Here is an 11,009-nt window from a genome sequence, read left to right on the forward strand (position 1 = left end):
GGTGTTTGTCCTTTAGTTTGCGCTGTATGCTGACAGTTGTGTGGTTCGCTGCAAAAGTGTCACCATGACCTCCCTGAGATCTTAAGAGCCATAATCTCTTTCCTTCTCCTCTGGGGCTGTGGTGGTTCTTGGGTATTTACACCCGCATGTTTCTTTGCAGCGTTGCGGTGCTGGTTGTCGCAGCTGTGCGGAAAGCCGCATGACGGGCAGTTTCACCTTTGCGGTGAACTGCGGGGTTGTGACTGAGTTTGGTGCTGGGGCAGCTCATTGGGACCCATCGCGGTATTCCTGGTCTCTTTTCTCTCCCTCCCCATGTTGGGATGTACTGGTCAGACTGCTTTTGCTCGTCACACGGAGCGGGACGTTAATCTGAATCATATGATTGGTGTGTTTTCCTCTTTTTTTTAGACACGTGAAGTAGCGTGTCCTACGCTATACTGTGCGTGAGGAGATGTTGTTTTGTCTCCGCTTGGATTTCCACCATCTCCTCCAGTTCATCGGCCCTTCGTACGATCTAAATCCTGGCATATAGGGTTGTTTTGGGAAATTGTCAGTTTTTATGTTTTATTATTAATTGTTTTAAAAGAAAATGTTTAAATAAAATGTCATTTTTATGGGAATCCACCTGCCAAGGTGCATTTTATTTGAACCTACCCTATTTAGGTTTGCTGGGGGTTTTAACTCCCCAGTTGGGTTGTCACCCTCTTCTTTTTTGTATAGAAATTATTGCCATTCTCGTCTCTCCTGGACAGCCTGCACCTGCTTTCACAGCGATGCGCGTCACAGACCTGATCTGGCACGTCTGCAGCCCGGCGTCTGAGTTTCTGTTGCCATGGTTACAACTACCGTTAAGTCAGCGCAATAATTTACAGCAATAAGGCTATTTGACCAGAACTTCTTTCATAGGTATCATTATCACTTTTTAATGGACACCCTCCAGCCAATCAGAATCGAGTATTCACCCAGACCGTGCTATAAACTGAAATAATAGTTGTTGCAGCCAAGAAATATTAAAAGTCAGTTCTCAGCTTCAAACAGTGATGTTAAAAACCACCAAGCAAGCCAGAAACCTGGGAGTAGTCCTGGACTCAGACCTGGGAGTAGTCCTGGACTCAGACCTGGGAGTAGTCCTGGACTCAGACCTGGGAATAGTCCTGGACTCAGACCTGGGAATAGTCCTGGACCTGAATTTCAGCATCACATGAAGAAGTGGTTGTGAAGTCGGTCTGTTATCCCTGCTGCTCCAGTCCTCACTAAGACCAGGCCATGGTCTCCCCCACCAGGAATAACAGCCAGGTACAAAGAGCCTTTGTCTGCTCTGTTTTAAATTTAAAATGAATGACGTCGTGTCAGCCACTGTCCAGAGTTTCTGGTTTATCATGTCTTTGAGATGCCTGTTCCACATATGACAATCTTTTCCTGAAAATTTCAGCCGGCTTCTCCCAGACCTCCAACATGGCCTCTAGGAGCAGAAGGAGGCAGACAGCAGCAGTCTGATAAATGCATGATATCAGCTTTTTATCGTGGAATAAAGGAGGCTGTGTTATAAAAACTGTCATTTATGCATGCAAAGACATCCAAATTCATGCAGCCAGAATGACAGTGATGCAGTGTTTAGTCTACTGAGTTTACAGTCTGATAATCAGTAATAAGGTAATTGTGAGTGTTTGAAGGGGTTATCAGCAGATCAGACTGAGAGCTGAAACACAAACTGATGATCTGTGTGTGTTGGTGCCAATATTTTTACCAGAGCTTTTTATTGTCTTTCCAGAGATATTGAGTGTGTACATGGCCTTCCTATGTTCAGGAAGTTAGTCATCAGCCACAGTGAGAGGGATCAGAAGCATCAGTATGGTTGCCATGGTCACCTGCAGGTTCTTATATTATGACTGGCTGCAGAAAAGTGCTGTGACCTCCTGCAGGCCCACGTGATTTCTGACATGAACAAACCAGTCAGTTTATTTAGTTCAATATCGTGTTTTGGGCCTAAATCTTTGATAAAGTTCCAGACACCGCTGTGATGTCTAAGAAGATTCGCAGTGACTCTTAGATTCATCTTTATGGAGTATAATGAGACAGACAGTAGTTCATTAATTCATTCATTTTGTACAGAAATGAATGTTTCCTAAGAAATATCGCATAACAAAGTTAGTAATGGGTCAGAGTTTTTATATATCCAGTAGATTCACAACCTTTACCAAATGGACAGGCTGTGTTCACACTTACAGGTTGATTAGTGGCTCAGAAAGCTCATTTCTGTCCAGACAAACACAGCAGATGTTGTCTCGTGGACTGTAGCAGATGAATCCGGAAGTTATGTTTCCACTCAGAGAATCTTCCCAAATCTGATATCTGTAGGCAAGGCAGTTTATTTGTACAGCACATTTCATGTACAGGACAATTCAAAGTGCTTTACATAAAACAAAAACATTACAGATATTTAGAATAGTAAAAGGCATCAACACATAATCACAATAAAATAATAAATTACATTAAAATGATTAAAAGCAAGATAAGTTAAAAAAAAAAAAAGTTAACATGCAGATTTCATGCATAGGTGCATGAGAAAAGAAATGTTTTTAACCTGGATTTAAAAATGTCTACATTTGGTGAAAGTTTAATCTCCACTGGCAGTTTGTTCCATTTGTTTGCAGCATAACAGCTAAATGTCTCCATGTTTAGTCTGGACTCTGGTCTGGACTCTGGTCTGGACTCTGGTCTGAACCAGTTGACCAGAGTCTTTGGATCTAAGAGCTCTGCTAGGTTTATATTCTCTGAATGTATCACAGATGCATTCTGGGCCTAAACCATTCTGGGATTTGTAAACCATCAGAAGGGTTTTAAAATCTATTCTGTGACTGACTGGAAACCAGTGTAAAGATGTTAAAACTGGTGTGGTGTGTTCAGATCTCTTAGTCCTGGTTAAAACTCCAGCAGCAGCGTTTTGGATGAGCTGCAGATGTTTACTGGTCTTACTGGGAAGTCCTGTTAAAGACCAGTACAGTAATCCAGTCTACTGGAGATGAATGCATGGATGAGTTTCTCTTGGTCTTTCTGGGAGACTAAACTTTTAATCCTGTTGATGTTTCTGAGCTGGTAAAAAGCTTCTTAGTGAAGCTTTGATGTGGCTGCTGAAAGTCACGTCTGAGTCTATCAACACTCCAAGGTTACCAACTTGGTCGGTGATTTTAAGAGCCCGAGTCTCCAGGTGTTTGCCAATGCTGACCCTCTTCTCTTTCTACCACACAGAATAATCTCAGTTTTGTCTTCATTTAATTGTAGGAAATTCTCCTTCATCCAGGTGTTTATTTGCTCCAGACACTGACACATTAAGTCTATTGGACTGCAGTCATCTGGTGACAGAGACACATAAAGTTGTGTATCATCTGCATAACTGTGATCATTAATGCTGAAGTTCTGTAATATTTGACCCAAAGGGAGCATAAACAAGTTGAACAGAAGAGGTCCAAGGACTGACCCCTGGGGGACTCCACAAGTCATGGCCACTCGCTCGGATTCATAGCTGCTGATCAGAACTAAATAACTCCGGCTTTCTAAATAGGACCTGAACCAGTTAAGGACCGCTCCAGAAAGTCCAACCCAGTTTTCCAGCCTGAAAACAGGATTCTGTGATCTACAGTATCAAACGCAGCACTGAGATCCAACAGAACCAGGAATGACACTAGACCAGAACCAGGACTGATACAAGACCAGAACCAGGACTGGTACTAGACCAGAATCAGTATTCAACCTAATGTCATTTAACACTGTGACCAGAGCTGTTTCAGGGCTGTGATGAGGTCGGAAGCCGGACTGAAATTTATCCAGATTTCCACTTTCATTTAAAAAGTCATGAAGTTGGTGAAATACAACTTTCTCAATAATCTTGGAAATAAAAGAGTTTAGAGACGGTCTATAGTTGTTCATTATAGAGGCGTCTAGAGTCCTTTTCTTTAGGAGTGGCTTAATAGAATAGAATAGAATAGAATAGAATAGAATAGAATAGAATAGAAATACTTTATTAATCCCTTTGTAGAGTCCTCAGGGAAATTTGGGTACCAGCAGCAATACAACACCAACAGTAAAGCAGGACAAGCACAAGACACAATATATACAAGTACAAAGCAAAATAGAGGCAACAAGGTGCAAGAAAAGCACAAATAGAATGCAATAAATAACAATAAGATAAGTTAAATAAAACAATATAAACAAGCATTGCACACAGTAGAGGTGGTACAGATTCCCAGTTCACTATTGTACGTATAAGTTATTGCAACTGTTTGTATGGGTTAATAATAACACAACATAACATAATAGCAGCGATCTTTAGTGACTTGGGTAAAATGCCTGATGCCAGTGAGCTGTTAACTATCAGTAGGAGACCACTTTCTACTGAGGTAAAAACTGTTTTTAAAAAGTCGGATGGTATCATGTCCAGAGTGCATGTTGTTGTCTAACCCTTTATAGGACTTTTAAATCCACCATTTTAAATTGCAACATAACATCAGAATTATTTGCGGGTTTTAGACACAGACTAATTTTCTTGTTTGACTGTGTGGAATTATTATTTTGCCTAATTCTTTGAATTTTTGGGCTAAAAAAGTTGGCAAATTGGTTGCATTTCTCAGTGGAAAGGAGCTCTGGGCTTATCTGTTAGGAGGGTTTTTAAGTTTTTCAATCATAGCAAACAGAGTGCAAGAATTGCTGACGTTCCTGTTAATCATTCCAGATAAATGCAGCTCTCTGGCCTTAACAGCTCATTGTTATAGTTACGCAGGCTTTGTTTGTACAGCTTATAGTAAATTTGAAGTTTATTTTTCTGCCATTTCCGCTCAGTTTTTCTGCATTCTCTTTTTAGGCTGGTAACCACAGTGGTGTTTCTCCATGGTGTTTTCTGTTTGATCAAAGTGCTCTTGATTCTTATCGGTGCAACAGCATCCATTACATTCAAGACTTTCAGATTGAAATGATCCAGGAGTCCATCAACTGACTCTGCTCTGGTTGTTGGTAACATAGCTATGGCCTCCACAAACTTAGCACTTGTTCTTTCATTAATGTTCCTCTTCCTAACGGAGAAGCAGGTTGGTTGGACATTCTGAGTGATCAGTAAATCAAACAAAATACAAAAATGACAGACAAGGCCGAGTCAGTGACCGCAACAGAAGAAATATCAACACCCTGAAATAACCAGGTCCAGAATGTGACCTCGAAAGTGAGTCGGTTCTTTTACATGTTGCCATAAACCAAACATCCACTATGGAAGAAAATTCCTTGACATTACCATCCGTCATGTTATCTATGTGGATGTTAAAATCCCCAGTTAAGATGAAATAGTTAAAATCAGTGGAGATAACAGACAATAATTCAGAAAATTCATCAATAAAATTTGCACAATGTCCTGGACGTCTGTAGATGATTAGAAATAGGATTTTAGGAATGCCCCTTAAAATAAAACTAAGATATTCAAAAGAAGTAAAATCACCAAATGAAATTTCTTTACACTGGAATGAATCTTTAAATAAGGCAGTAAGACGCATGCGTTATCTGCAATATTTTGTTTTTAACTTTCTGAGGCCTGGTGTGGGTGGGATTTATTTCCCACCGTACCTGCCCCAGCCTGTCATTTTAATTACACCCTACACTGATCGAAATTTCTTGTAATTTTACAGGAAATAACGACTAATAGTTGCTATAAATTTACTGTAAACAGTATACAGAATTGTTTCTGTAAGATAATTACAACAAGGTACTGTAACTAATACAACATCCGACTGTAATTAATCACAATATAATAATGTAAATTTACTGGAACTTCCCAGGAATTTCCTGTAATTTTACTGGATGGAATACTGGAAATATTACAGCAAAATGTTATATTTACAGCAACTCAGTAACCAGGATTTTCCTGTAATTTTAGGGATTTCCCTTTAATTTCACAGGACAGAATATTGTTATTACAAGTAAATGCTGTAACCTGGTAAAAAGTCCTTTTTCAGACCTCTGCAAAGAAAAACAAAAAAAGTGTTTTTGTTTTTTATCATTCATTTAATTCAACATTTTACTACAAAAATAGAAGCTTTTCAAGCATTTCGATACAAAAATAGGAGAAGAAGGAACAGGAATAACCAGCACATTAAGACGACTTCCTCATTAACTGATCATTAGAACTTTAAAATGAAAGACATCCAAACATGAAACACACTTCTGAGAACGTTCAGCAGAAGCACACAAGGACAGCTCAGATGTAAGGGTATGATGGATGTAGGTCAGAAATATTTGCAGCTGTAAATGAATGACTGCAAATTATTTCAGAGTTTGTGTGTAAATAAAGTTTTGTCAAAAAGAATCTTCCCAAAAGCATCACGTTAGTAAAAGTTCAGGAAGGACCTGCAGGTCGTAGAGAAGATTTGTGGAAAACGTGCACACAGATTTGTGCTTCGCGTCTGTGGACAGGATGAACACGTGCTAATCTTTTTACAATCATACATACACATTTAAAAACTTGATTTTTGCTTTGGGCAGATTCTTCTTACAGGATGACGAAACTGATTTACAAACTCAAACTGAAATTCTTTGAAAAATTAATTTACAGCTGAAAAAATCTTCATGTCCTCGTGGTTTGTACCCTACCTCTCCAGGCGTCTCCAGGCGTTTCCAGGCGTCTCCAGGCGTCTCCAGGCGTCTCCAGGCATCTCCAGGCATCTCCAGGCGTCTCCAGGCCTTCCTGCTCGTCTGGGAATTTACGCTGCAAAAGGCTCTGAAAACAGGAAAAAACAACACTTATCATCAGGTAACATTTAAGACTGATATGTTAATAATCATGACATGAAACATTCATGGATCTTTAAGAATGAATAAATAACTGTGTGTTTGACTGAGTCGGTGTAGACTACATGAGTCTGTATGTCTTAGGGTGCTTGGTGGAATCAGCAGTGTTATTTTACCCAGGATGTGATTGAGAGTCCCTCCAGACAAACTGTAACGAGGACTGCAGACTGGTTTGTACGTATAAGAGCTGTGATGCTCGTGACACGGCCCAGTTATTCATTTTGTGGAATAGGCCTACCCCACGGTAACTTCATCATGTTAAAAATAATTCTTTCAGCATGAATGATGGCTTCATGTTCAGAAATGTTCAGACTGGCTTTCTCATTCTGAATACACGCATCTATGTGTTTAGTTTAAAGATTACCCTATAATAAAAAGGGATATAAGAATACATTTTTTTATTATTGCTATTTGTCTATTCCACATTTTCATTAAGTTTGTTATTCAAACATGTTTTCTTACCTGTAGCAGCTAAAAACCAAAACCTGCAATTAACAGAATGAAGTCTGGGCTTTTGGTCCTCCTCAACATTCCCAGTTTCTCGTGTGGTCCCTTGATTAAGTTAATGCCAGCCTGCTCTTTAGTATGACAGGGAAAGATGAGTCCGCATGATGAGAGTTCATAAGACTCACATAACCACTACATGACACATTAAGGAACTTTATATGAATGTTGTTTGCGTGTACTTGTGTGAAAGAGAAACACACAGGTAGACAAGTAATGTGTGTCGGTGGGAGATCGAGTCTTCGTGTGTGATCATCACCTCTCCTCTCTCATCCCTTTCTCACCAAATTAAATAGCTTTATTTGAGTTTTTTCTTATACCAGATTAATTTGTAAAATCTGATCTCTCAAAATGCAAGTAATATGTTTTTATATTAACCCAAAAGAGCCCGACGTGACATATTTGTCACATACAGTTTCTGAGACATTTTGCTTCAGTTTATGGTAAAAACTTTGCTCAAAATCCTGTCGAACACAATCTGATACTTGTCTTCTGTCCCCTAACAGATACCCAGAAGCAGAAAAGCACATTATATGTTTAATATATCACATGGTCATAAATGGTAGATACACCCCCCAAAAAATGTTAATTTTTTTGTTACATTTTATTAAAGGGCCAAATAAAGACCTCATATTTAAAAAATTGGGCTTTTCTTACCATTTTTCATGGGTTGGGCCTTAACGGGTTAAACAGGCCGGCCAACTTAGTGACATCCCTAACTCTAACAAAATGTCAATTACAGGAATGTTATCACATCGATTAAGATCCCTACATAGATCATGCTATGATCGTTTTCATGCCTGTCATGTTTAAACACACCTCTGGATGAACTCGAGTGTGCTTGGCTTCTGCTGGATGCTGCAGGTTGAAGACATGGTAGGCAGCGAGGACTGCCGCCAATCCCTGTACGAGGGGGACCCCATCACACATGCTCCTTCCATCCACATAATCCATCTGTCTGCACCACACGGTATCCCTCCTAAAACCCATTTACAATATGAGAACTAAAAGCTGCTCTACACACTAGTACCACCTAACATGAACTCATTAAGCGGAGAAAGACACACACCTCCACTTGAACAGTATTATCTCCTTTGACCACCACACTCTCCATCAACAACTCAAAGAATTTTTTCTGGAGCAACAGCCCTCCCTCAAACACGTCAATTCATTAAAAATTTAACTTCTATTTAACCTACAAAATCGTATAGATATAATTAAGATGAATATCCTACCACGACTTCTTTTTCTCTTTCAGTCTATACCCTCAGCAATACCCACACAACAATTTACAGAATGGAGGAGGATGTTTTCAGGATTTATTTGGAAAGGTTCAAAACCCAGGGTTAGATATAAAACCTTACAACTACCTAAAGAAGAAGGAGGGCTCTCTTTGCCAAATATGGAGAATTATTACAAGGCAGCACAACTAAGATACTTAATATATTGGTGCGACCCATATTATAGTGCTAAATGGAAGAACTTAGAAATATCCCAGTTAAACATACCCCTACAGACATTAATAGGAGATAAGAATATGTACTCACAACAAAAAGAGCACTTAAACAGCTTGACAAAAACTTCCTTAAACATCTGGTTTGAAGAATGTCGTAAACTAAAACTGGAAAACCAAATCAAATTGCTTAGATGGATACCATATGATAGTGATTTTAAACCATCACGGATTGATGAACGATTTAAGTTTTGGACCTTTAGAGGTATAACTACATATTGTCTGATTTCCAGTGTGGAAGAACTGAATAGTTTTCAAACACTGAAAGACAAATATGATCTAGAAAAACAGGATTTCTTCAGGTATCTTCAGGTCAGAGCCCACTTTAATTGTGTAATAAAAACAGGACCCGGTTACTCAGGTCTAGTTAACATATTGATAGATGCATACAAGTCAAATATTAACAGAAAACTGGTCGCTAGATTTTACCGATGCCTACAGTCCTATAACAAGAACTCCACAACTTATGTTAAATCTAAATGGGAGAAAGAAGCCAAAATAACAATTTCAGAAGAAGGCTGGATGAAGATATTGAAAACTTTACTAAATACCACAAGCTCAGGTCTATGGAGGGAATTTATGTGGAAAAATGTAATTAGATTTTTCATTACACCAAAAATAAAACAACTCCAGACAGCCAGGCTGAGGGAGGGACGATGCTGGAGAGAATGTGGAGAAACACTAGCAAATCATTTTCACATATTTTGGGACTGCCCAGCTATTAAACCATACTGGTTAGGAGTGGTGGAGAACATCAACCCATCAGTAATGGGTTACAAGATCAAACATGACTTTCGCACAGTATACATTAGAGACACCTCATCCTGTACTAAATCTAGTGACAGATACTTGATCAACATATTGTTGGTCGCCAGCAAAAAGGCAATAACAAGACATTGGCTGTCTAAAGATCTTCCAACTAAAACCCAGTGGATTGGAATTGTAAACGAGATATATAACATGGAAAGAATAACCTTCTCCCTGAACCTGAACATAGATAAATTCAATGACTACTGGAAGAAATGGAAGACCTGCGCACCCTCACACTGAAAATGAAATATACATACAATGATACGACTATAAACCAAGGTGTGTGTTGCATATCACACTGATGTAGGTGTTGATACTGTATGTGTTTTTTGTCTGTGTAGGTAATGGAACGGGAAGTGTAGCTATCCTCTGAGGCTGATATAAGTAAACCTACTCTCTAATCTTAACAAAGGGATACAGTTCATAACAATACCAAAATAAAAATTCACTTCACCCTATGTAAAAATCTACAAATGCCAAGCTATTCTTAGTCCACACTGTTATTTATTGATGGTTTCTGTTTGTTTACTGATTTATACTGGTGTTGTTTGTATGTACGAAAACAATAAAAAATAAAATATTAAAAAGGTTTACCTTCTAAAAAATAAGGGAAAATGATACCTGGTACATGGATCCAGGTGTGCTTGGCAGGGTTACAGTTCTCTCCGTGTCGGCAGTCGAGGGCCGGAGAATAAAAACAGACATGAGGTAACCGTGGGGAAGGTGAGTAAATGACGACTTGTTCCTAAAGCTGCCATGTTGTACCGAACATCAAGAGGAAAGCAGCTTCAGTTCATGGTGCCAAATGTAGAAACACCTAATATGTTTTAGAATATGGATGCCATGGCAATAAAACGAGTGAAAATTATTTCATGAGCTACATGGCAGGAAGTATGAAACCCGTCAGAGTCCAGCCGGGATCGGACCACAGGTTCCCCCCGTTTCACTCAGCAGGCTGTGTTTTGGGGCTGGATTAAATCCTGGTACTCGGGCTAATCTGAGTCTATGGCGTTTTAGAATAACTTGTGCAAACTGTCCATAGCAAAGGATGAGCTGGTGCCGTATTTCTGGTTTTTACAATGACAAGCAGCAGAGCAGAGAGGAAGGAGGGAGGAGGGGATGGTTCATTGATCCAGATTCACTGCAAGTTCTACTCACATCAACCATAAGGAAGATGCATCTCCGTCCTTGAAGTGAGCAAGCAGGCACACGATGACGCAAATAGCTTTGTTACCACTTTCTTCATTGTAGGCTTCCAGAACTTTCCCCACACCTGGTGTCTTCTGCTGCTGGAAGTACTGTATGATGGACTCCTGTCGTCTGTGGCGGCTGGCAGCTTCTCGTGGAGACAACG

The sequence above is a fragment of the Melanotaenia boesemani genome, chromosome 19, assembly GCF_017639745.1.
Source record: "Melanotaenia boesemani isolate fMelBoe1 chromosome 19, fMelBoe1.pri, whole genome shotgun sequence".
Taxonomy (NCBI): domain Eukaryota; kingdom Metazoa; phylum Chordata; class Actinopteri; order Atheriniformes; family Melanotaeniidae; genus Melanotaenia; species Melanotaenia boesemani.